This window comes from Triticum dicoccoides, chromosome 7B (genome assembly GCF_002162155.2).
Source record: "Triticum dicoccoides isolate Atlit2015 ecotype Zavitan chromosome 7B, WEW_v2.0, whole genome shotgun sequence".
NCBI classification, from domain to species: domain Eukaryota; kingdom Viridiplantae; phylum Streptophyta; class Magnoliopsida; order Poales; family Poaceae; genus Triticum; species Triticum dicoccoides.
The window spans coordinates 607,861,095-607,883,848 of record NC_041393.1 but is presented as its reverse complement, the minus strand read 5'-3'; the positions used below and the strand labels follow the sequence as shown (position 1 = coordinate 607,883,848).

The window sequence follows — 22,754 nt, the reverse complement described above, 5'->3', positions numbered from 1 at the left end:
TTGTTGTACCGGGATACCGAGTCTGATCGGAATGTCTCGGGTGGAGGTCTATTCCTTCGTTGACCGTGAGAGCTTGTGATGGGCTAAGTTGGGACACCCCTGCAGGGATTTGAACTTTCGAAAGCCGTGCCCGCGGTTATGGGCAGATGGGAATTTGTTAACGTCCGGTTGTAGAAAACCCGAAGTTGACCTTAATTAAAATACATCAACCGCGTGTGTAACCGTGATGGTCTCTTTCCGGCGGAGTCCGGGAAGTGAACACGGTGTTGGAGTTATGTTTGACGTAGGTTGCTATAGGATCACTTCTTGATCATACTTTTATCGACCGTGCTTTGCCTTCTCTTCTCGCTCTCATTTGCGTATGTTATCCACCATATATGCTAGTCGCTTGCTGCAGCTCCACCTCATTACTCCATCCTTCCTATAAGCTTAAATAGTCTTGATCTCGCGGGTGCGAGATTGCTGAGTCCCCGTGGCTCATAGATACTTCCAAAACCAGCTTGCAGGTGCCGATGAGTCCGAGCAGGAGAAGCAACCAAGCTCAAGGAGGAGCTCGATGAAGATCTTGCCCTTTGTGTTGTTTCGTTCTAGTTGATCAGTAGTGGAGCCCAGTTGGGGTCGATCGGGGACCTTTGTCGCATTTGGGGTTCTTCTTTTATTTTGGTTCCGTAGTCGGACCTTGATTGTATCTGTATGATGTAATGCTTTATTCATGTAATTGTGTGAAGTGGCGATTGTAAGCCAACTATGTATCTTTTTCCCTTATGTATTACATGGGTTGTGTGAAGATTACCTCACTTGCGACATTGCTTTCAATGCGGTTATGCCTCTAAGTCGTGCTTCGACACGTGGGAGATATAGCCGCATCGAGGGCGTTACAAGTTGGTATCAGAGCCTTCCCCGACCTTAGGAGCCCCATTGCTTGATCGTTTTTAGCAGCCGAGTTGTGTCTAGAAAAATATTTTGAGTCATTTAGGATTATGTATATCGGAGAGTTAGGAATTCTTTTTACTCCCCAGTCTCTTCATCGCTCTGGTAAGGCATCCTGACGTAGAGTTTTGACTCTTCTCTTCTCAAATTTCACTAAAAAAATAATTTAGGATCACGCGGGTATCTTGGAATCGTTCCGATGGTTTTATGATGAGAACATTGTCTTGGTGCCTCCTGTCAGGGGTTTAGTGGAAGTGTCCCGGGGAGTTGAGCTCTGAGGTGTTGTCGTCATAATTTTATCGTTGCAGTTCTGGAATACCTGAGTTTAGTACGCCGACATCGAAAATCTCTTTTATGCAGTTGTTGGTGAGATAACCCCGATAACCCAGTACTGAGGTGAGTACGGGAGTATTGCCATGACTTGTATAACGGATGCTTTTTGAAGGTTGAGGTAGACGATTTCCGAAGGTTTCTTGGTTATGTGTTGAAGGATGGATACAGCTGGATGTAGGATTTGTTAGTTTTGGGTGAGATATTATGCTTCCCCTGTATCCCCAACACCTGATTGCATAACCGGAAAATTTCGGGAGTTTCATAGGTGGGAATTCAAGTAGCTCTTAGGATATCTTTCCGACGGATGTATGATATGAAATTGGGGTTCGACGTCTAGTGGTCCGCCTATTCATGGTCGTTTTTACAGTGGTCTCGTTGTGTCTTAAAGAACCCTTGGCTATGCTGGTTCGGGGACACTTCGTATGTCATGTGCACTGCCTTGTACATGATGGTGTTGTACACTCGAGCCCGTGTGGGCCCCACCACGAAAACTTCGGACGAAATCTCTATCATATGTTTGTTCCGGCTTATTCTGCAAGCCAGTCCTTTGTTTTTGTTTTGAGTTGTGGTATTTGAGTTGCTTCAATGTCAAGTGTTGATTCCATACCTTTCCTAAATGGTGTTCTCATATTGCTATGTGAATACTAATCCTTCTTGATCATCGAGATTGTCTTGCCAATCCTTTTCAACCAGTGTGTCTCTCTTCAAGTGGATCCGATCATTCTCCCTATCCGCAAGATCAATTCTAAGTTTTTCTCAACGGTGTTCATTCCAACTGCCCCAAGTTGCCTTTGTTTTTCCCGCCCTCCCACCCTTTTTGTTCAAGGACTCAGATATCTTAATCATGTATCCTTTTATTGATGGGAAGTCTCTCCATTCTTTTCCGTCAATGTTCTTATCCGGTGATTCTCATGAAGATTCTAATGGAGCTTCAAGTTCGTCATTCCTCATTCCTTTCTCTTCTTCGGTGGATTCAAGTCAAGATTTGTCGATTATATCCCCTTTTTCTCGTCTCAAATACCTTCTCTTGACGGTGCTCCTCATATTTATTCATTTCTCGCTATTCTATTGTTCCAGAGTGCTCAAGATATCTCGAAGATTCGTGTTTCCACTCTGCATTCGTTCAAGCTCTTTCGAGATTGGTATTTCATTCAAGTCATTTAATTCAACCGGTGCAACATCTCTTTTAAATCTTTTCAACGGTGTTCTTTTGAGTGGGCTCTAACCCACAGGTCTTTTCCCAGGATCTTACCTGACTCTTCTATTTTCCCAGAGCTATCCTAAATTCTTCTCTAAGTTTGACGTAAGAATGAGTTATCATCAGTCAAATGCTTTTCTCCAAGATCTTTTAAATTCTTTTCATAGTTGGCTCAACCTCTTCGCTTTTGATTCTTCCGGTGTGCCTCAATAATTCTTGGTGGTGTTTCTCGTTGTCTTTCTCATCATTTGAAGACTGAAGAAGAGTTTCTCTAATCTTGCTCTATTCTCTTCAAGATTCATGGTGCTAGCTGTTGCCATCCTCTCATAATTGTTTTCGATTGTGAGAATCTTTTTCACCCATCAGGAGATATTCAAGAGTCTTCTCAGTTTGTCATCCGGAGTCCATCAATTCAGGTCTATTCATTCTCGGCCGTCAGTTATCATTCTCCTATCTTGCCGGTGCATCTATCGAATATCCTCTAATCAGTTCTTGATCTCTTTGTTCTCATGTATCTAGTTTGTCTCAAGCACCTTCGTTCATTTGCTAATTCTTACCGGTGATGCATCCCTACTTCGATCATTTTCAATTCCTACGGTGGTTCTTTCAAGATCTCTCTTCCTTGTTCATCATATCAATTCATTTGTTGTTCCAATCCTACCGGTGGTTCGTTGAAGACCTTCTCAAGTTTACGCCATATCTCTCTTAATCCTTTCTACAAGAATAAGTAGTATGCCAAATCCGTTGCTTGTCATCAATTTAAATTGGTGAAGGATACGCATAACATAATTCTTATTCTGGTTTCATCCAAGTGATTAATCCTTTTCCTTCAGAGTTTGTCCAGGAGGAATAAAAATTCTTGGCTGCTTGTTGTTCATCTTTCTTCCGCAGTTCTAAGTTTTCCGCATTATCTCGTCGCGAAGCTCCATCTAAATCATCGCAAGGCTTCACCTTGTGTTTTCAACTTCTCTTTCTTTTTATCATCCTTTTATTACCGGAGTTCTTCATGGAGGCTCTACATGGTGGTTCGTAAAGGATTCTTTTCATTCTTCAATTGTTCTTCAAGATTTCTCTTGAAGTTAAGATCAGCCAAGCTATACTCAAAAATAAACATGGTGCTCAACACATGTTTTGTTTTGAGGAGTTCAAGCATTCTTCATCTTGCTATCCGGAGTGCAATTTCTTTCTACCGTATCTTTGGAGGTGGTATTATGTCCTTGATAATTCCCCTTCGTTGCTTCGTGATTCACAAGTTTTCAAGAGTGACATATTTAAATCCATCTTTTTCTCTTTGTTCAAGAGATCTTTTCAACCGTCAATCTCTTCATTGGAGTTATCTTGGTATAGATTTCACCTAAAGCCTTCCCTAAGGAATGTTGCTATTTGGTGCTTATTAATGACCCAAGTTATCTCTTTTCCATCTGGATGGAACAAGTTTTCATCTCTTCGTTAATCTCAAGCAAGTAATTGTTCCGTTAGTGGCCGGTCACCTCATAATGTTGAGATGTTTCCATAAGCCCATATCAAGATTATTCTTTTCGTTGTTGGTTTTCAACAACTCCATTCTAGCATTTGTTGTATCTGTGATCTCTCAAGATCTTGTTTCCCTTCGTTCCGGAGTCATTGTGATGTTGCTCTTTTCAACCCATCATCTCGTTTGTCAAAGATCATGTTCTTTTCGTGCTTATCCATTTAACCAGAGTGTCGTGTCCTCTGCTCAAGTTCTTTTCATCTTATCTAGTCTTGTATCACTTTTCAACCGGAGTGCTATTCGAATTTGGTATTCCTTGATCCCCTCCCTTAACCGGCGCGTTTTCAATATATATCTTCCCTTCAACCTCAAGGTTTCGCAATGCTCTCTGTCCCTAGTTTCTAACGGAGTGTTTTCGACTTTGTTCTCCTTCGTTCTATTCTTTTCTCGAATTAGTTCAACCTCTCAAGGTTCATGGTTTCACTCGTTCGTCAAAGAAGCAACTTAGTTTTACCTCTCCTCTCTTTCTCTTCCGTTGTCCCTCCGGTGCCATTCTAGATCTCGGGACGAGATCCTCTCATAGTGGTGGAGTGTTGTAACGCCCCGAGACCGATGTGCCAGGTGTCGTGTAGTTATTCGCTGTTGTTGCCCTATCATTGCTTGCGTGTCATGCATTGCATATCATGTCATCATGTGCATTTCAATCGCATACGTGTTCGTCTCATGCATCCGAGCTTTTTCCCCGTTGTCCGTTTTGCATTCCGGCGCTTCGTTCTCCTCCGGTGATTATTTCTACCTTTCTTTCTTGTGTGGGGATTAAACATTTCCGGATTGGACCGAGACTTGTCAAGCGGCCTTGGTTTACTACCGGTAGACCGCCTGTCAAGTTTCGTACCATTTGGACTTCGTTTGATACTCCAACGGTTAACCGAGGGACCGAGAAGGCCTCGTGTGTGTTGCAGCCTAACACCCTTCCATTTTGACCAAAAACCCACCTAACTCCCCTCCATGCTCTCGGTCGTTCGATCACGATCGCGTGGCCGAAAACCGCTCCTCATTTGGACTCTCCTAGCTCCCTCTACCTATATATATGTCTTCCTCCCCGAGATTCCCGCAGTCCAACCCTAGCCCTCTCCCTCCTCGCGCCGCCGGACACGTCCGCCCGCGCCAGACACGTCCAGCCTCCACGTCGCTCCGACGAATCGGAGGCCGCCACGTCACCTCCTCCGCGCCCGCAGCCAGTCCCGGGGCGCCACTTGTCCACCCGCGCCCACTTCGCCGCCGGGCCCCGTGAAGCCCAGATCGGACCCGCCCCGGGCCGCGCCGGGCCCGAGGGAGCCCGCAACCTCGCCGCCCGAACCCGTCTTGCCCGATCTGCGCCGCCGCCTTCGCGCCGTCGCCGGCGACCAACTCCGGCGACCGGAGCACGCCGCCGCCCGTCCTCTGCCTCGCCATCCGCCGCCTGCACCAGGTCAGCGGCCTCCGCGCCCGTCTCCTCCTTCCTTCTCTGGCCCGATCTCTCCCTCACCTTGCTCTCTCTCTTCTCCTCGCAGGATCTGCTGCCGCCGCCTCGTGAAGCTCCGCTCGACGTCGGTGGACCTCGCCGTCGCCGGGAACGGAGCCCCCGCGGCCAGATCCATCCGGATCCGCTGCAGCAGCGCCGTCCCGGAACCTCCCCGCGCCTTCCAACCTTCCCGCCGGCGTCCCTGCGGCACCTGTCGCCGCCATGGCCTCGTGCTCGGGCGGGAGCACGAGGGCCTCGCTCGCCTGGGCCAACCTCCTCCGATCCGGCCCATGTCCCACCGCCTCGGCCTCCTTCCTCCTCTGCCGGGCCGAGCCCAGGGTGAGCAGTCCCCCAGCGCCCGCCTCTTTTTTTTTCTTTTTCCCTGCCTGCTGTGGGCTTGCCCCAGTTTCGGCCCGATATGTTTTTTTTCAGGGCCTGCGAATTTGTCTATTATCCTCAGTTTGTCAGTTTTACAGATTAGACCCTCATGTTCATGCATTTAATAACCCATGAACCCTGCATCGGATTAAAATGTTTTATATATGAAACTTTCTTAGAATTTTGTGTAGATTAATAACATCCAACTTTCATCTATGTTTGAGATGATAAAAATGCTGTTTGCATTAATTTGCTCCTATGCCATGCTAAAATGCTTTATTTCATAACTAAATAACCGTAGCTCCGATTTAAATAAACTTTATATGTAAATGGGGTAGAATTTTGCCTAGTTTATCATGGTGACCTTTATTTGCATATTAAACAACTCTAAAATTGTGTTTAGGGCAGAACAGGACCTAATCTAAAATATGCATATGGGAGTTTCCGGAATTGTTGTTCGTTGCTTCCGGCCTCATTTAAACTTGACTAGATAGGTAGTTTTACTTTGCTTCACCCTCTTGCCATGTTAACCAACATTTAATATTGTTGAGTACATAAACGAGACCAAACTAAATAACTTGTTGTGGTGTTTCGTCAATATGCAACCCGTTGCATATTGAGCTCCACTTAACTTGTAGTATTGTTTGTTGCACTTTGCCATGCCTTGCCTCATTAAACCGGACATGCATCATACTTGTTTGTGCATCATGGCATGTTGATGTGATGGTTGTTTACTACGTTGTGTGCTTCTTTTCCGGTGTTTGCTTCTTCGGGTTGGTTCCGATAACGTCGAGGTTGTGAGGATCCATTCGTCTCCGTCCGTTTGTCTTCTTCATGGACTCGTTCTTCTTCCTTGCGGGATTTCAGGCAAGATGATCATACCCTCGAAATCACTACTATCTTTGCTATGCTAGTTTGCCCGCTCTTTTGCTATGCCAATGCTACGATGCCTACCATTTGCTTGTCAGCCTCCCAAATTGCCATGTCAAACTTCTAACCCACCATGTCCTAGCAAACCGTTGATTGGCTATGTTACCGCTTTGCTCAGCCCCTCTTATAGCGTTGTTAGTTGCAGGTGAAGATCGAAGTTTGTTCCTTGTTGGAACATGGAGATGTTGTTCCTTGTTGGAACATGTTTACTTGTTGGGATATCACAATATATCTTACTTAATTAATGCATCTATATACTTGGTAAAGGGTGGAAGGCTCGGCCTTATGCCTGGTGTTTTGTTCCACTCTTGCCGCCCTAGTTTCCGTCATATCGGTGTTATGTTCCCGGATTTTGCGTCCCTTACGCGGTTGGGCTATAATGGGAACCCCTTGACAGTTCGCCTTAAGTAAAGCTTCTCCAGCAATGCCCAACATTGGTTTTACCATTTGCCACCTAGCCTTTTCTTTTCCCTTGGGAGTCGCGCTCCTGAGGGTCATCATTATTTTACCCCCCCCCCCGGGCCAGTGCTCCTCTGAGTGTTGGTCCAACCTGTCAGCTGCCGGTGGCCACCAGGGGCAACTCTGGGTTGGCCTACCCGCACCTAAGACAATCTGAGTGTGCCCTGAGAAAGAGATATGTGCAGCTCCTATCGGGATTTGTCGGCACATTCGGGCGGTGTTGCTGGTTTAGTTTTACCCTGTCGAAATGTTTTGTTGTACCGGGATACCGAGTCTGATCGGAATGTCTCGGGTGGAGGTCTATTCCTTCGTTGACCGTGAGAGCTTGTGATGGGCTAAGTTGGGACACCCCTGCAGGGATTTGAACTTTCGAAAGCCGTGCCCGCGGTTATGGGCAGATGGGAATTTGTTAACGTCCGGTTGTAGAAAACCCGAAGTTGACCTTAATTAAAATACATCAACCGCGTGTGTAACCGTGATGGTCTCTTTCCGGCGGAGTCCGGGAAGTGAACATGGTGTTGGAGTTATGTTTGACGTAGGTTGCTATAGGATCACTTTTTGATCATACTTTTATCGACCGTGCTTTGCCTTCTCTTCTCGCTCTCATTTGCGTATGTTATCCACCATATATGCTAGTCGCTTGCTGCAGCTCCACCTCATTACTCCATCCTTCCTATAAGCTTAAATAGTCTTGATCTCACGGGTGCGAGATTGCTGTGTCCCCGTGGCTCACAGATACTTCCAAAACCAGCTTGCAGGTGCCGATGAGTCCGAGCAGGAGAAGCAACCAAGCTCAAGGAGGAGCTCGATGAAGATCTTGCCCTTTGTGTTGTTTCGTTCTAGTTGATCAGTAGTGGAGCCCAGTTGGGGTCGATCGGGGACCTTTGTCGCATTTGGGGTTCTTCTTTTATTTTGGTTCCGTAGTCGGACCTTGATTGTATCTGTATGATGTAATGCTTTATTCATGTAATTGTGTGAAGTGGCGATTGTAAGCCAACTATGTATCTTTTTCCCTTATGTATTACATGGGTTGTGTGAAAATTACCTCACTTGCGACATTGCTTTCAATGCGGTTATGCCTCTAAGTCGTGCTTCGACATGTGGGAGATATAGCCGCATCGAGGGCGTTACATGAGCCTCTAGTTGACTAGCTTGTTGTGATCAACAGATAGTCATGATTTCCTGGCTATGGACATTGGATGTCGTTGATAACGGGATCACATCATTAGGAGAATGATGTGATGGACAAGACCGAATCATAAGCATAGCATAAAAGATCGTGTAGTTCGTTTTGCTAGAGCTTTGCCAATGTCAAGTATCTCTTCCTTCGACCATGAGATCGTGTAACTCCCGGATACCGTAGGAGTGCCTTGGGTGTATCAAACGTTACAACGTAACTGGTAGACTATAAAGGTGCATTACAGGTATCTCCGAAAGTAGCTGTTGGGTTGACACGGATCGAGACTGGGATTTGTCACTCCGTATGACGGAGAGGTATCTCTGGGCCCACTCGGTAATGCATCATCATAATGAGCTCAATGTGACCAAAGTGTTGGACACGGGATCATGCATTACGGTACGAGTAAAGTGACTTGCCGGTAACGAGACTGAACAAGGTATTGGGATACCGACGATCGAGTCTCGGGCAAGTAACGTACCGATTGACAAAGGGAATTGCATACAGGGTTTGATCGAATCCTCGACATAGTGGTTCATCCGATGACAACATCGAGGAGCATGTGGGAGCCATCATGGGTATCCAGATCCCGCTGTTGGTTATTGACCTGAGAGCGTCTCGGTCATGTCTGCATGTCTCCCGAACCCGTAGGGTCTACACACTTAAGGTTCGGTGATGCTAGGGTTATTAGGAAGACTAGTATGTGACTACCGAATGTTGTTCGAAGTCCCGGATGGGATCCTGGACGTCACGAGGAGCTCCGGAAGGGTCCGGAGGTAAAGATTTATATATGGGAAGTTGTCAAACGGACACCGGGAAGTTTCGGGGTCATACCGGTATTGTACCGGGGCCACCGGAAGGGTTCCGGGGGTCCACCGGGAGGGGCCACCCCTCCCGGGGGGCCACATGGGCTGCGTGGGGCAGGGAGACAGCCCCTGGTGGGCTGGCCGCACCCCCTCCCTTGGGCCCTTGCGCCTAGGGTTGAGGGGGGGAACCCTAGAGGGGGCGCCCCCTTGGCTTGGGGGGCAAGCCACCCTCTCCCCCTCTCCCCTTGGCCGCTGCACCCCCCCTAGATGGGTTCTAGGGGGCCGGCCCCCTTCTCCCTTCCCCTATAAATAGAGGGGTGAGGGGAGGGCAGCCGCACCACCCTCCAAGGTGCAGCCCTCCCCTCCCCAACACCTCTCCTCCTCCGTTGTGTGCTTGGCGAAGCCCTATCGGAGTACTGCCTCTCCACCATCACCACGCCGTCGTGCTGCCGGTGGAGCTGTCTTCCTCAACCTCTCCTTCCCCCTTGCTGGATCAAGAAGGAGGAGACGTCTCCCGTCCTGTACGTGTGTTGAACGCGGAGGTGCTGTCCGTTCAGCACTTGGTCATCGGTGATTCGAATCACGTCGAGTACGACTCCATCATCACCTTGCAAGCTTCCGCACGCGATCTACAAGTGGTATGTAGATGCAAACTCTCTCCCTTGACTCGTTGCTTAGATGAACTCATAGATGGACCTTGGTGAAACCGTAGGAAAATTTTTAATTTTCTGCAACGTTCTCCAACAGTGGCATCATGAGCTAGGTCTATGCGTAGTTCTCTTTGCACGAGTAGAACACAATTTTGTTGTGGGCGTAGATTTTGTCATCTTACTTGCCTCTACTAGTCTTTTCTTGCTCAACAGTCTTGTGGGATGAAGCGGCCCGGACCAACCTTACACGTACGCTTACGTGAGACCGGTTCCACCGACTGACATGCACTAGTTGCATAAGGTGGCTGGCGGGTGTCTGTCTCTCCCACTTTAGTTGGAGCGGAATCGATGAACAGGGCCCTTATGAAGGGTAAATAGAAGTTTACAAAATCACGTTGTGGTGATTCGTAGGTAAGAAAACGTTCTTGCTAGAACCCAATTGCAGCCACGTAAAAGATGCAACAACAATTAGAGGACGTCTAACTTGTTTTTGCAGCGATTGATCATGTGATGTGATATGGCCAGAAGTTGTGATGAATGATGAATTGTGATGTATGAGATCATGTTCTTTGTAATAGGATTCACGACTTGCATGTCGATGAGTATGACAACCGGCAGGAGCCATAGGAGTTGTCTTTATTTTTTGTATGACCTGCGTGTCATTGAATAACGCCATGTAAACTACTTTACTTTATTGCTAAACGTTAGTCATAGAAGTAGAAGTAGTCATTGGCGTGACAACTTCATGAAGACACGATGATGGAGATCATGGTGTCAAGCCGGTGACAAGATGATCATGGAGCCCCGAAGATGAAGATCAATGGAGCTATATGATATTGGCCATATCATGTCACAACTATATAATTGCATGTGATGTTTATTATGTTTATGCATCTTGTTTACTTAGGACGACGGTAGTAAATAAGATGATCCCTTACAAAAATTTCAAGAAGTGTTCTCCCCTAACTGTGCACCGTTGCTACAGTTCGTCGCTTCTAAGCACCACGTGATGATCGGGTGTGATGGATTCTTACGTTCACATACAACGGGTGTAAGACAGTTTTGCACAGCGAAAACACTTAGGGTTAACTTGACGAGCCTAGCATGTGCAGACATGGCCTCGGAACACGAAGACCGAAAGGTCGAACACGAGTCGTATGGAAGATATGATCAACATGAGAATGTTCACCGACGATGACTAGTCCGTCTCACGTGATGATCGGACACGGCCTAGTCGACTCGGATCGTGTAACACTTAGATGACTAAAGGGATGTCTAATCTGAGTGGGAGTTCATAATTTGATTAGAACTTAATTATCATGAACTTAGTCTAAAACCTTTGCAAATATGTCTTGTAGATCAAATGGCCAACGCTCATGTCAACATGAACTTCAACACGTTCCTAGAGAAAACCAAGCTGAAAGATGATGGCAGCAACTATACAGACTGGGTCCGGAACCTGAGGATCATCCTCATAGCTGCCAGGAAACAATATGTCCTAGAAGGACCGTCCCGTCCCAGAGAACCAAGATATTATGAATGCTTGGCAAACTCGCGCTGATGATTACTCCCTCGTTCAGTGCGGCATGCTTTACAGCTTAGAACCGGGGCTCCAAAAGCGTTTTGAGCATCACGGAGCATATGAGATGTTCGAAGAGCTGAAACTAGTTTTCCAAGCTCATGCCCGGGTCGAGAGATATGATGTCTCCGACAAGTTCTATAGTTGTAAGATGGAGGAAAACAGTTCTGTCAGTGAGCACATCCTGAAGATGTGTGGGTTGCACAACCGTATGACCCAGCTGAACATTAACCTCCCAGATGAGGCGGTCATTGACAGAATCCTCCAGTCGCTCCCACCAAGCTACAAGAGCTTTGTGATGAACTACAACATGCAGGGGATGGAAAAGACCATTCCTGAAGTGTTCTCGATGCTGAAGTCAGCAGAGGCTGAAATCAAGAAAGAACATCAAGTGTTGATGGTCAATAAGACCACTAAGTTCAAGAAGGGCAAGGGTAAGAAGAACGTCAAGAAGGACGGCAAACATGTTGCCGCGCCTGGTAAGCCAGTTACCGGGAAGAAGTCAAAGAATGGACCCAAGCCTGAGACTGAGTGCTTTTATTGCAAGGGGAAGGGTCACTGGAAGCGGAACTGCCCCAAATACTTAGCGGATAAGAAGGCCGGCAACACCAAAGGTATATTTGATATACATGTGATTGATGTGTACCTTACCAGTACTCGTAGTAACTCCTGGGTATTTGATACCGGTGCCGTTGCTCATATTTGTAACTCACAGCAGGAGCTGCGGAATAAACGGAGACTGGCGAAGGACGAGGTGACAATGCGCGTCGGGAATGGTTCCAGAGTCAATGTGATCGCCGTCGGCACGCTGCCTCTACATTTACCTACGGGATTAGTTTTGAACCTTAATAATTGTTATTTAGTGCCAAGTTTGAGCATGAACATTGTATCTGGATCTCGTTTGATACGAGATGGCTACTCATTTAAGTCTGAGAATAATGGTTGTTCGATTTATATGAGAGATATGTTTTATGGTCATGCTCCGATGGTCAATGGTTTATTCTTAATGAATCTCGAGCATAATATTACACATGTTCATAGTGTAGATGCCAAAAGATTTAAAGTTGATAACGATAGTCTCACATACTTGTGGCACTGCCGCCTTGGTCACATTGGTGTCAAGCGCATGAAGAAGCTCCATGCTGATGGACTTTTGGAGTCTCTTGATTATGAATCGTTTGACACATGCGAACCATGCCTCTTGGGCAAAATGACCAAGACTCCATTCTCCGGAACAATGGAGCGAGCAACCAACTTGTTGGAAATCATACATACCGATGTGTGCGGTCTAATGAGCGTTGAGGCTCGCGGAGGATATCGTTATGTTCTCACTCTCACTGATGACTTGAGTAGATATGGGTATGTCTACTTAATGAAACACAAGTCTGAGACCTTTGAAAAGTTCAAGGAATTTCAGAATGAGGTAGAGAATCAACGTGACCGAAAGATAAAATTCTTACGATCAGATCGTGGAGGAGAATACTTAAGTCACCAATTTGGTACACACTTAAGGAAATGTGGAATCGTTTCACAACTCACGCCGCCTGGAACACCTCAGCGAAACGGTGTGTCCGAACGTTGTAATCGCACTCTATTGGATATGGTGCGGTCTATGATGTCTCTTACTGATTTACCGCTATCATTTTGGGGATACGCTCTAGAGACAGCTACATTCACTTTAAATAGGGCACCGTCTAAATCCGTTGAGACGACACCGTATGAATTATGGTTTGGAAAGAAACCTAAGCTGTCGTTTCTAAAAGTTTGGGGATGCGATGCTTATGTCAAGAAACTTCAACATGAAAAGCTCGAACCCAAGTCGGAAAAATGCGTATTCATAGGATACCCTAAGGAAACTGTCGGGTATACCTTCTACTTAAGATCCGAAGGCAAGATCTTTGTTGCCAAGAACGGATGCTTTCTGGAAAAAGAGTTTCTCTCGAAAGAAGTAAGTGGGAGGAAAGTAGAACTCGATGAAGTACTACCTCTCGAACGGGAAAGTGGTGCAGCTCAGGAAAATGTTCCTGTGATGCCCACACCAACTGAAGAGGAAAACAATGATGATGATCAAGGTACTTCGGATCAAGTTACTACTGAACTTCGTAGGTCCACAAGGACACGTTCCGCACCAGAGTGGTACGGCAACCCTGTCCTGGAAATCATGTTGTTAGACAACAATGAACCTTCGAACTATGAAGAAGCGATGGCGGGCCCGGATTCCAACAAATGGCTTGAAGCCATGAAATCCGAGATAGAATCCATGTATGAAAACAAAGTATGGACTTTGACAGACTTGCCCGATGATCGGCGAGCGATAGAAAACAAATGGATTTTAAGAAGAAGACGGACGCGGATGGTAATGTTACCATCTATAAGGCTCGACTTGTCGCTAAGGGTTATCGACAAGTTCAAGGGATTGACTACGACGAGACTTTCTCTCCCGTTGCGAAGCTGAAGTCCGTCCGAATCATGTTAGAAATTGCCGCATACTATGATTATGAGATATGGCAAATGGACGTCAAAACGGCATTCCTTAACGGACATCTTAAGGAAGAACTGTATATGATGCAGCCGGAAGGTTTTGTCGATCCTCGGAACGCTAACAAAGTATGCAAGCTCCAACGATCCATTTATGGACTGGTGCAAGCATCTCGGAGTTGGAACATTCGCTTTGATGAGATGATCAAAGCGTTTGGGTTTATGCAGACTTATGGAGAAGCCTGTGTTTACAAGAAAGTGAGTGGGAGCTCTGTAGCATTTCTCATATTATATATAGGTGACATACTCTTGATGGGAAATAATATAGAATTTCTGGACAGCATTAAGGCCTACTTGAATAAGTGTTTTTCAATGAAGGACCTTGGAGAAGTTGCTTATATATTAGGCATCAAGATCTATAGAGATAGATCGAGACGCCTCATAGGTCTTTTACAAAGCACATACCTTGATAGATTTTGAAGAGGTTCAAAATGGATCAGTCCAAGAAGGGGTTCTTGCCTATGTTACAAGGTGTGAGACTGAGCTCGGCTCAGTCACCGACCACGGCAAAAGATAAAGAAGAGATGAGTGTCATCCCCTATGCTTCAGCCATAGGATCTGTTATGTATGCCATGCTGTGTACCAGACCCGATGTAAACCTTGCCGTAAGTTTGGTAGCAAGATACCAAAGTAATCCCGGCAAGGAACACTGGACAGCGGTCAAGAATATCCTGAAGTACCTGAAAAGGACGAAGGACATGTTTCTTGTTTATGGAGGAGACGAAGAGCTCGTCGTAAAGGGTTACGTCGACGCTAGCTTCGACTCAGATCTGGATGAATCTAAGTCACAAACCGGATACGTGTATATGTTGAATGGTGGAGCAGTAAGCTGGTGCAGCTGCAAGCAGAGCGTCGTGGCGGGATCTACATGTGAAGCGGAGTACATGGCAGCCTCGGAGGCAGCGCATGAAGCGATTTGGGTGAAGGAGTTCATCACCGACCTAGGAGTCATACCCAATGCGTCGGGGCCGATCAAACTCTTCTGTGACAACACTGGAGCTATTGCCCTCGCCAAGGAGCCCAGGTTTCACAAGAAGACCAGGCACATCAAGCGTCGTTTCAACTCCATCCGTGAAAATGTTCAAGATGGAGACATAGAGATTTGCAAAGTGCACACGGATCTGAATGTCGCAGATCCGCTGACTAAACCTCTCTCGCGTGCAAAACATGATCAACACCAGAACTCTATGGGTGTTCGATTCATCACAATGTAACTAGATTGGTGACTCTAGTGCAAGTGGGAGACTGTTGGAAATATGCCCTAGAGGCAATAATAAAAGTATTATTATATTTCAATGTTCATGATAAATGTCTTTTATTCATGCTATAACTGTATTATCCGGAAATCATAATACACGTGTGAATACTTAGACCTCAATATGTCCCTAGTGAGCCTCTAGTTGACTAGCTCGTTGTGATCAACAGATAGTCATGATTTCCTGGCTATGGACATTGGATGTCGTTGATAACGGGATCACATCATTAGGAGAATGATGTGATGGACAAGACCCAATCATAAGCATAGCATAAAAGATCGTGTAGTTCGTTTTGCTAGAGCTTTGCCAATGTCAAGTATCTTTTCCTTCGACCATGAGATCGTGTAACTCCCGGATACCGTAGGAGTGCCTTGGGTGTATCAAACGTTACAACGTAACTGGGTGACTATAAAGGTGCATTACAGGTATCTCCGAAAGTAGCTGTTGGGTTGACACGGATCGAGACTGGGATTTGTCACTCCGTATGACGGAGAGGTATCTCTGGGCCCACTCGGTAATGCATCATCATAATGAGCTCAATGTGACCAAAGTGTTGGACACGGGATCATGCATTACGGTACGAGTAAAGTGACTTGTCGGTAACGAGACTGAACAAGGTATTGGGATACCGACGATCGAGTCTCGGGTAAGTAACGTACTGATTGACAAAGGGAATTGCATACAGGGTTTGATCGAATCCTCGACATAGTGGTTCATCCGATGACAACATCGAGGAGCATGTGGGAGCCATCATGGGTATCCAGATCCCGCTGTTGGTTATTGACCTGAGAGCGTCTCGGTCATGTCTGCATGTCTCCCGAACCCGTAGGGTCTACACACTTAAGGTTCGGTGACGCTAGGGTTATTAGGAAGACTAGTATGTGACTACCGAATGTTGTTCGGAGTCCCGGATGGGATCCTAGACGTCACGAGGAGCTCCGGAAGGGTCCGGAGGTAAAGATTTATATATGGGAAGTTGTCAAACGGACACCGGGAAGTTTCGGGGTCATACCGGTATTGTACCGGGGCCACCGGAAGGGTTCCGGGGGTCCACCGGGAGGGGCCACCCCTCCCGGGGGGCCACATGGGCTGCGTGGGGCAGGGAGCCAGCCCCTGATGGGCTGGCCGCACCCCCTCCCTTGGGCCCTTGCGCCTAGGGTTGAGGGGGGGAACCCTAGAGGGGGCGCCCCCTTGGCTTGGGGGGCAAGCCACCCTCTCCCCCTCTCCCCTTGGCCGCCGCACCCCCCCTAGATGGGTTGTAGGGGGCTGGCCCCCTTCTCCCTTCCCCCTATAAATAGAGGGGTGAGGGGAGGGCAGCCGCACCACCCTTCAAGGCGCAGCCCTCCCCTCCCCAACACCTCTCCTCCTCCGTTGTGTGCTTGGCGAAGCCCTGTCGGAGTACTGCCTCTCCACCATCACCACGCCGTCGTGCTGCCGGTGGAGCTGTCTTCCTCAACCTCTCCTTCCCCCTTGCTGGATCAAGAAGGAGGAGACGTCTCCCATCCCGTACGTGTGTTGAACGCGGAGGTGCTGTCCGTTCAGCACTTGGTCATCGGTGATTCGAATCACGTCGAGTACGACTCCATCATCACCTTGCAAGCTTCCGCACACGATCTACAAGTGGTATGTAGATACAAACTCTCTCCCTTGACTCGTTGCTTAGATGAACTCATAGATGGATCTTGGTGAAACCGTAGGAAAAATTTTAATTTTCTGCAACGTTCCCCAACAGATGTTGCTCACATCCCCACCAAGCGCGCGCTCTGGGTGCTCAAGCGGGGCGCGGGCCGGGCGGACGAGATCGTCGGCCTCGCCCCCGCTGATCGCCGCATCCCCCCGCCGCCTGGCATCCGGCGCTATGATCTCCTGATCCACGTCGACCTGCTGGAGGACTGGACACCCCTCTCGCCGCGCTCTTCGCACTCCGGCCAGAGTAGGCTCCCCTCCTTGGACGAAGACGACGACCGCCCCCTCCCGCGCTACAAGCCTGGCACCTGGGTGGCGCATGTTGAAGATGGGTAGGGCAAGGCCCGCAGCCGGGCGCCGCACGTCAGGGCTGCGGCCTATGGCCCTGTGCTCGGAAGGGGTGCCCGTGACCATGACGAGGATGGTGGTGGTGATGGCGCCGGGGCCACCCGCTCCTGGCGGGATCGCCTGCTGGGCCACGGCTGCCACGCCAGGAGCTGCAACGAGGACGTCATTAGGGAGGCGCATCGGCGCCGCAGTAGGTCTCCGGCCGGGCGTCGCCACGGGACGGACCGGCGGGGCCGCAAAGTGGCCGCCAAGGCCGCAGACGCCCCAGCTCTGCGCGCAACGCCGCCGCTCCCACTCCGTTCTGCACCTCCTCCTCCTCCTCCTGTGGTGGAGGCGGACCCGGTGGCCCAGTTCTTCTCCTTCTCCGACAACGGCCGCGCCCTGTCTCCTCCACCGCGCACAGACTGCATGCAGTTGGAGCTGGAGAGCGCCATGCAGGAAGCCCTGGTCACCCCGCTGGCCTTTGAAGATGGTGGCCGATCCCCCTCCCCCCACGCCGTCAAGCCCTCCGAGCTCGAAAGCCCGGAGATGCTGCCATGCCTTCTGCCCTGCATTGCCTCCCCTGCGGCGGCAACGGTGGGCTTCCAGATGGACGCGGTCACCCATCAGGTGGGCGCCATGCGCATCGACAGCGGGAAGGCGCCGGTTGAGGAGCTGTTCGCCGCGGTGCCAACCCCAATCCTCGAAAGCCAGCCTCCCCGTCCTCGCCACTCCGCCCCGCCAAAGTCCAGGGCCACCTCCGCCCCATCTCGCCGCAGCGCTCGACAAGCGGCTGCGGGCAACTCCACCCCCGTGGCACAAAGGGCGGTGCTACGCCTCGTTCAGGAGCTGGGAGAGCTCGGCCCGAAGGACAAGATGACGGATAAAGCTACAGCGCAGATCATGAAGCGCTTCCAGGAGCCTGTCTCCAACGGTGACATTGCTGCGATCGCAAAGCTCACGGGGCTTGACCAGGGTGCTCTCAAGATCGCTGCGGGCATGGCTGGAATCGCCGAAGCAGAGGAGATCATGCAAGGCTGATCATGTTGGTAGTTTTAGTAGTAGCTAGTCTCCGCATGTGGCTGGTCTTAAACCAGTTTGAGTTAGGTTTAGTTTCCATGTTTAGTTCTTCGGTGTTGTGGATGGCTCGATGACGACGGGCTTTTGGGGCTACTGGTGGCCGTCGTCGCCCCTGGTGTAGTTGTACGGTGTCTCTGTTTCTTCTTAGTGCATGGTTCAGTTGGCGAAGAAATTCTAGTTTCTATGATGGATGACGGCAATCTAACCTTCATGACTTGGAACGTTAGAGGTTTGAATTGCCCGGCTAAACGCACGATCGTCAGTGACGTAGCCTCCTCCCATAGGGTAGCAGTGCTCTATATGCAGGAAACTAAAATTGATACTTGGAGGACAGCAGTAGCTAGCGAGATAGGAGGCAGCAGATTGCAGGGGTGTGTGGTGCTGTCGGCGATTGGGACTAGAGGGGGCGCAGCGATTTTTTGGGATAAGGATGTAGTCGACGTAGTTTCGCATTACCTGGGTAGTTTCTCCATTACAGCTAGGGTGCATGAGAGGAGCTCAGGGAGGGTTTTTTGGATGACCACGGTCTACGGCCCAAATGAGGATGCACAAAAAGAGAATTTCCTTTCGGAGATAGCCGCTGCCGCCCCTCCTGCAGATGAGCCATGGATGATCAACGGGAACTTCAACATGATATATCAAGCGCGAGACAAGAGCAACTCAAACATTAACAGGAGGATGATCGGGAAATTTCGCCGGGCTATTGATTCAGCAGGACTCAAGGAAATCAAGTGTAAAAGCTGGCGTTTTACATGGAGCAATGAGAGAGAAAGGCCTACCTTGTGTAGCATCAACAAGGTTTTCAGCAACGCGCGCTGGGAGGAATCGCACCCCGATCACATGCTGGTTGCTGCATCAACGTCTTTTTCAGACCACTGCCCGCTAGTTCTAACTACTGCGAATGCACCTCGACGAAGCGCTAGGTTCAGATTTGAAAATTTCTGGCCTAAGTTTCCTCACTTCTTCCAAACGGTCACTAGAGCATGGCAGAGACCGGTTCAGCATGACTGCCCTTTCATCAGAATCAAGAAGAAGCTTGACCGAACAGTGGCCGACCTGAGGATATGGAGCAAGGCCACTTTTGGCAAAGGAAAGATGCAGCTGCACATTGCAAATGAGGTCATCAGGCTGCTAGATGTGGCGCAAGAAAACAGAGAACTCTCGCCTGCAGAATTGCACCTGAGAAGGCAGCTCAAGATGAAAGTGCTCGGATTAGCAGCCATTGAGAGGGCTAGAAGAAAGCAAGCCTCTCGGATCACCTGGCTAAAGGCAGGAGACGCAAACACAAAGTTTTTCCACGCAAGAGTGAGAGCTAGAAGGAGGAAAAACTACATCCACTCCCTCAGGGTAGATGGCTCGGAGGTGTTTGACCACGATGGAAAGGAGAGGATTCTCCATGACCACTTTACAAGGTTTCTGGGAAAGCAAGAAGTTAGGAGGACCACCATCAACTGGGAACGACTGGCAATTCCCATTGTGGATCTACAAGGTCTAGAATCGCCGTTCTCCTTGGCCGAGGTCTGGGCAGCCATCATCTCCTCCCCAGCGGAAAAGGTTCCTGGCCCTGACGGGTTCACAGGGCAATTCTTCAGATCCTGCTGGCACATCATTCAGGACGACATCATGGCAGTGTTTCGCAAGTTCCATCAGGTGGCTAGGCAGAATTTTCAAGAGATCAACACGGCCCTGATTACACTACTGCCGAAGAAAGATGGAGCTTCGGAGGTCAACCATTATCGCCCAATCAGCTTGATCCAATCAGTTGCTAAGCTAATCTCCAAAGTGCTCGCTGCAAGGCTGGCGGGGCCCTGGAAAAAATCATCTCACCGGCGCAGACTGCATTTTAGAAAGGCAAATGCATCCACGAAAGTTATCAGTATGTGCAAAGCTGCGTTCGGATGTTGCATAGGACGAAGAAAAAGGCGCTTTTCTTCAAACTGGACATAGCAAAGGCCTTTGATTCGGTGTCGTGGGAGTACTTGCTCGAGCTCAAGCAAAAGATGGGCTTCCCCCCCCCCCAGATGGAGAAACTGGATAGCTCTGCTTGTCTCTTCGGCCACCTCCTCCTGCCTGCTCAACGGAACGAACGGCCAATCAATATCTCATGGCTGCGGTTTTAGGCAGGGTGATCCGCTATCCCCGCTGCTTTTCATCCTCGCGATCGATCCTCTCCACCACCTTCTTCAAGCTGCTCAAGAGGAGGAAATGATCGCCCAGCTGCCAGGTCGTGGGATCAGCATGCGGATCAGTTTATATGCCGATGACGCCGTCATCTTCGCTAACCTGGTGAAGGAAGAAGTGGACGCGCTGCTGCTTTTGCTCAGTAATTTCGGGGAGGTCATGGGACTGAAGTTAAACTAGGCAAAATCTGAAGTCATCCCAGTTAACTGCGCTGAAGTTCAGTTAAATGAGGTTCTGCAAAATTTTGGAGGGATGCAGTCCACGTTCCCTACCACGTACCTGGGACTGCCAATCTCCCCAAGGAAGCTAAGGCTGGTGCACTTCCAATTTATCATTGACCGGATTCGCTCGAGGTTGGCTGGGTGGAAAGGTAAGATGATGAATATGGCAGGAAGAAGGGTGCTGGTGCGTGCTGTGTTGACGGCACTGCCGGTATTTGCAATGACCATGCTAAAAGTGCCGAAGAAGATTTTGAAAGAGGTAGACAAAGCAAGGAGGAAGTTTCTTTGGGCTCATGATGAGAATGTTACTGGCGCCAAATGCAAGGTGGCCTGGGGCAAAGTCTGTCTTCCGGTGGAAAAAGGGGGGCTAGGTTTGTTGGACCTCCATCATTTCAGCACAGCTCTCCGGCTGCGCTGGCTATGGCTCTCCTAGCAACAGCCGCGCCGGCCCTGGATGAACTTCCCGGCCCCATGTGTCAAGGAGGACCTGAAGCTGTTTGCATCTGCCACCGTAGTGCACTTGGGCAATGGAAAAACAGCGCATTTCTGGACTTGCAGATGGATCGGGCCGGTGGCGCTGCAACACGAATTCCCATCTTTGTTTCAGCATTCCAGAAGAAAAAATAGGACGGTTCAGGAAGCGCTGACAAACGACACTTGGGTACGTGACCTCCGGCATGGCAACACAGCAGAGATTGCTCACCAGTTTCTGCAGTTGTGGAGGAAGATACAGGGTGCGGGCATTGTTCTCTCCTCCGACGAGGACCGGATCAGCTGGGTGAACACCAGAGGAGAAGGAAGCTACTCTGCAAAGGCTGCTTACAACCTACAGATAAGTGACATCCCCCCTGCAGGAGTCGAAGCTGCGATTTGGAAGGCTTGGGCGCCAGGTACGGTGAAAATTTTCGCCTTGCTGCTCCACCAAGACACGTTGTGGTGCAACGATCGTCTGCAACGGCAAGGGTGGCCCAACGGGTATTTCTGCGTTTGCTGCAACAGAAACCTAGAAAGCTCAGTTCACCTCTTCTAGGACTGCCCCTTTGCCAAAGCTGTTTGGCGGGCAGCATCGTGTAACCATGGTTGTGCTGTGCTCAAAGAAGCGCGAGACGAAGGCCACAGCTCCCTCAGGCATTGAGACAGGCTGACTGCAGTAACGCCTCAAAGCTGCAGAAAGGGGATAAGGTCGATGCTGCTGCTGATCACTTGGGAGATCTGGAAAGAGAGGAATGCGTGTGTGTTCAGAGGAAAAACGCCTCAGACGGAGGACGTTTAGCGAGCCATCAAAAACACGATGGAGCTATGGCGGGCAGCAGGAGCTAGATGCATTGAGGCCCCGTTCGGGGAAGATGTAGCGAGATAATATGCACTGGTCATGTAGCTGGCCTAGTCTTTGGCCGTTCATAGCTCTTTTCAAACCATGATCACTTGATCACTCATGTATTTCCCATTGCTTTCTTCTAAATCAATCAAGTCGGTGAACCCGGATCTTTAAAAAAAAAACAATGTATGATGTATCAAAATCACATACATGGAAATAAAGGACACGTAACAGATCTGGAAAGAAAAAAAGACATGTTCGGTTGAAACTTAATGGTAAGAGCTAAACAAAATATGACTTTGTATCGGAAACTATGGCACGTAGGCAGCGCGTACTGGACTACTAGCATGGGAGCTCCCCCTGTCGACAATGAACACCGCGACGGTGGGTGGAAGCGGGACTCGACCTCGAAACAGTAGAAGACGTTGGCTGGCTACTACGGTTGACACCGCATGTATTGTACTGGGTTCATTTTAGTCCCACACTACGACTTCTCTGAGATTTCCACTGATTTTATAAGTGTGTGTCGCAGAGATGGTATCAGCAAGGAGCAGAGATGATAGGAGTATGCGGGTCTATTATAGGGGTATACGAAGAAGTTCTAGGGTTGCATGGGCAAGAATCCGGAGGAGCTATAAAGCGCCGACCGGGCTACAGGGCCAGGGAGGGTTCGCTTGGTGAAGCGGATCGGTTGCGAGGGTATGGGAGAGGGAATGCTTAGCTGGGCCAAGG

The 22,754-nt window shown here is 49.0% G+C and overlaps 1 pseudogene; it reads left to right on the top strand.

Moving 5' to 3' along the window:
• The window catches only part of LOC119339198, a 21,691-nt pseudogene extending 3,798 nt beyond the window's left edge, over positions 1–17,893 (top strand).
• Positions 17,894–22,754: the final 4,861 nt, after the last annotated feature.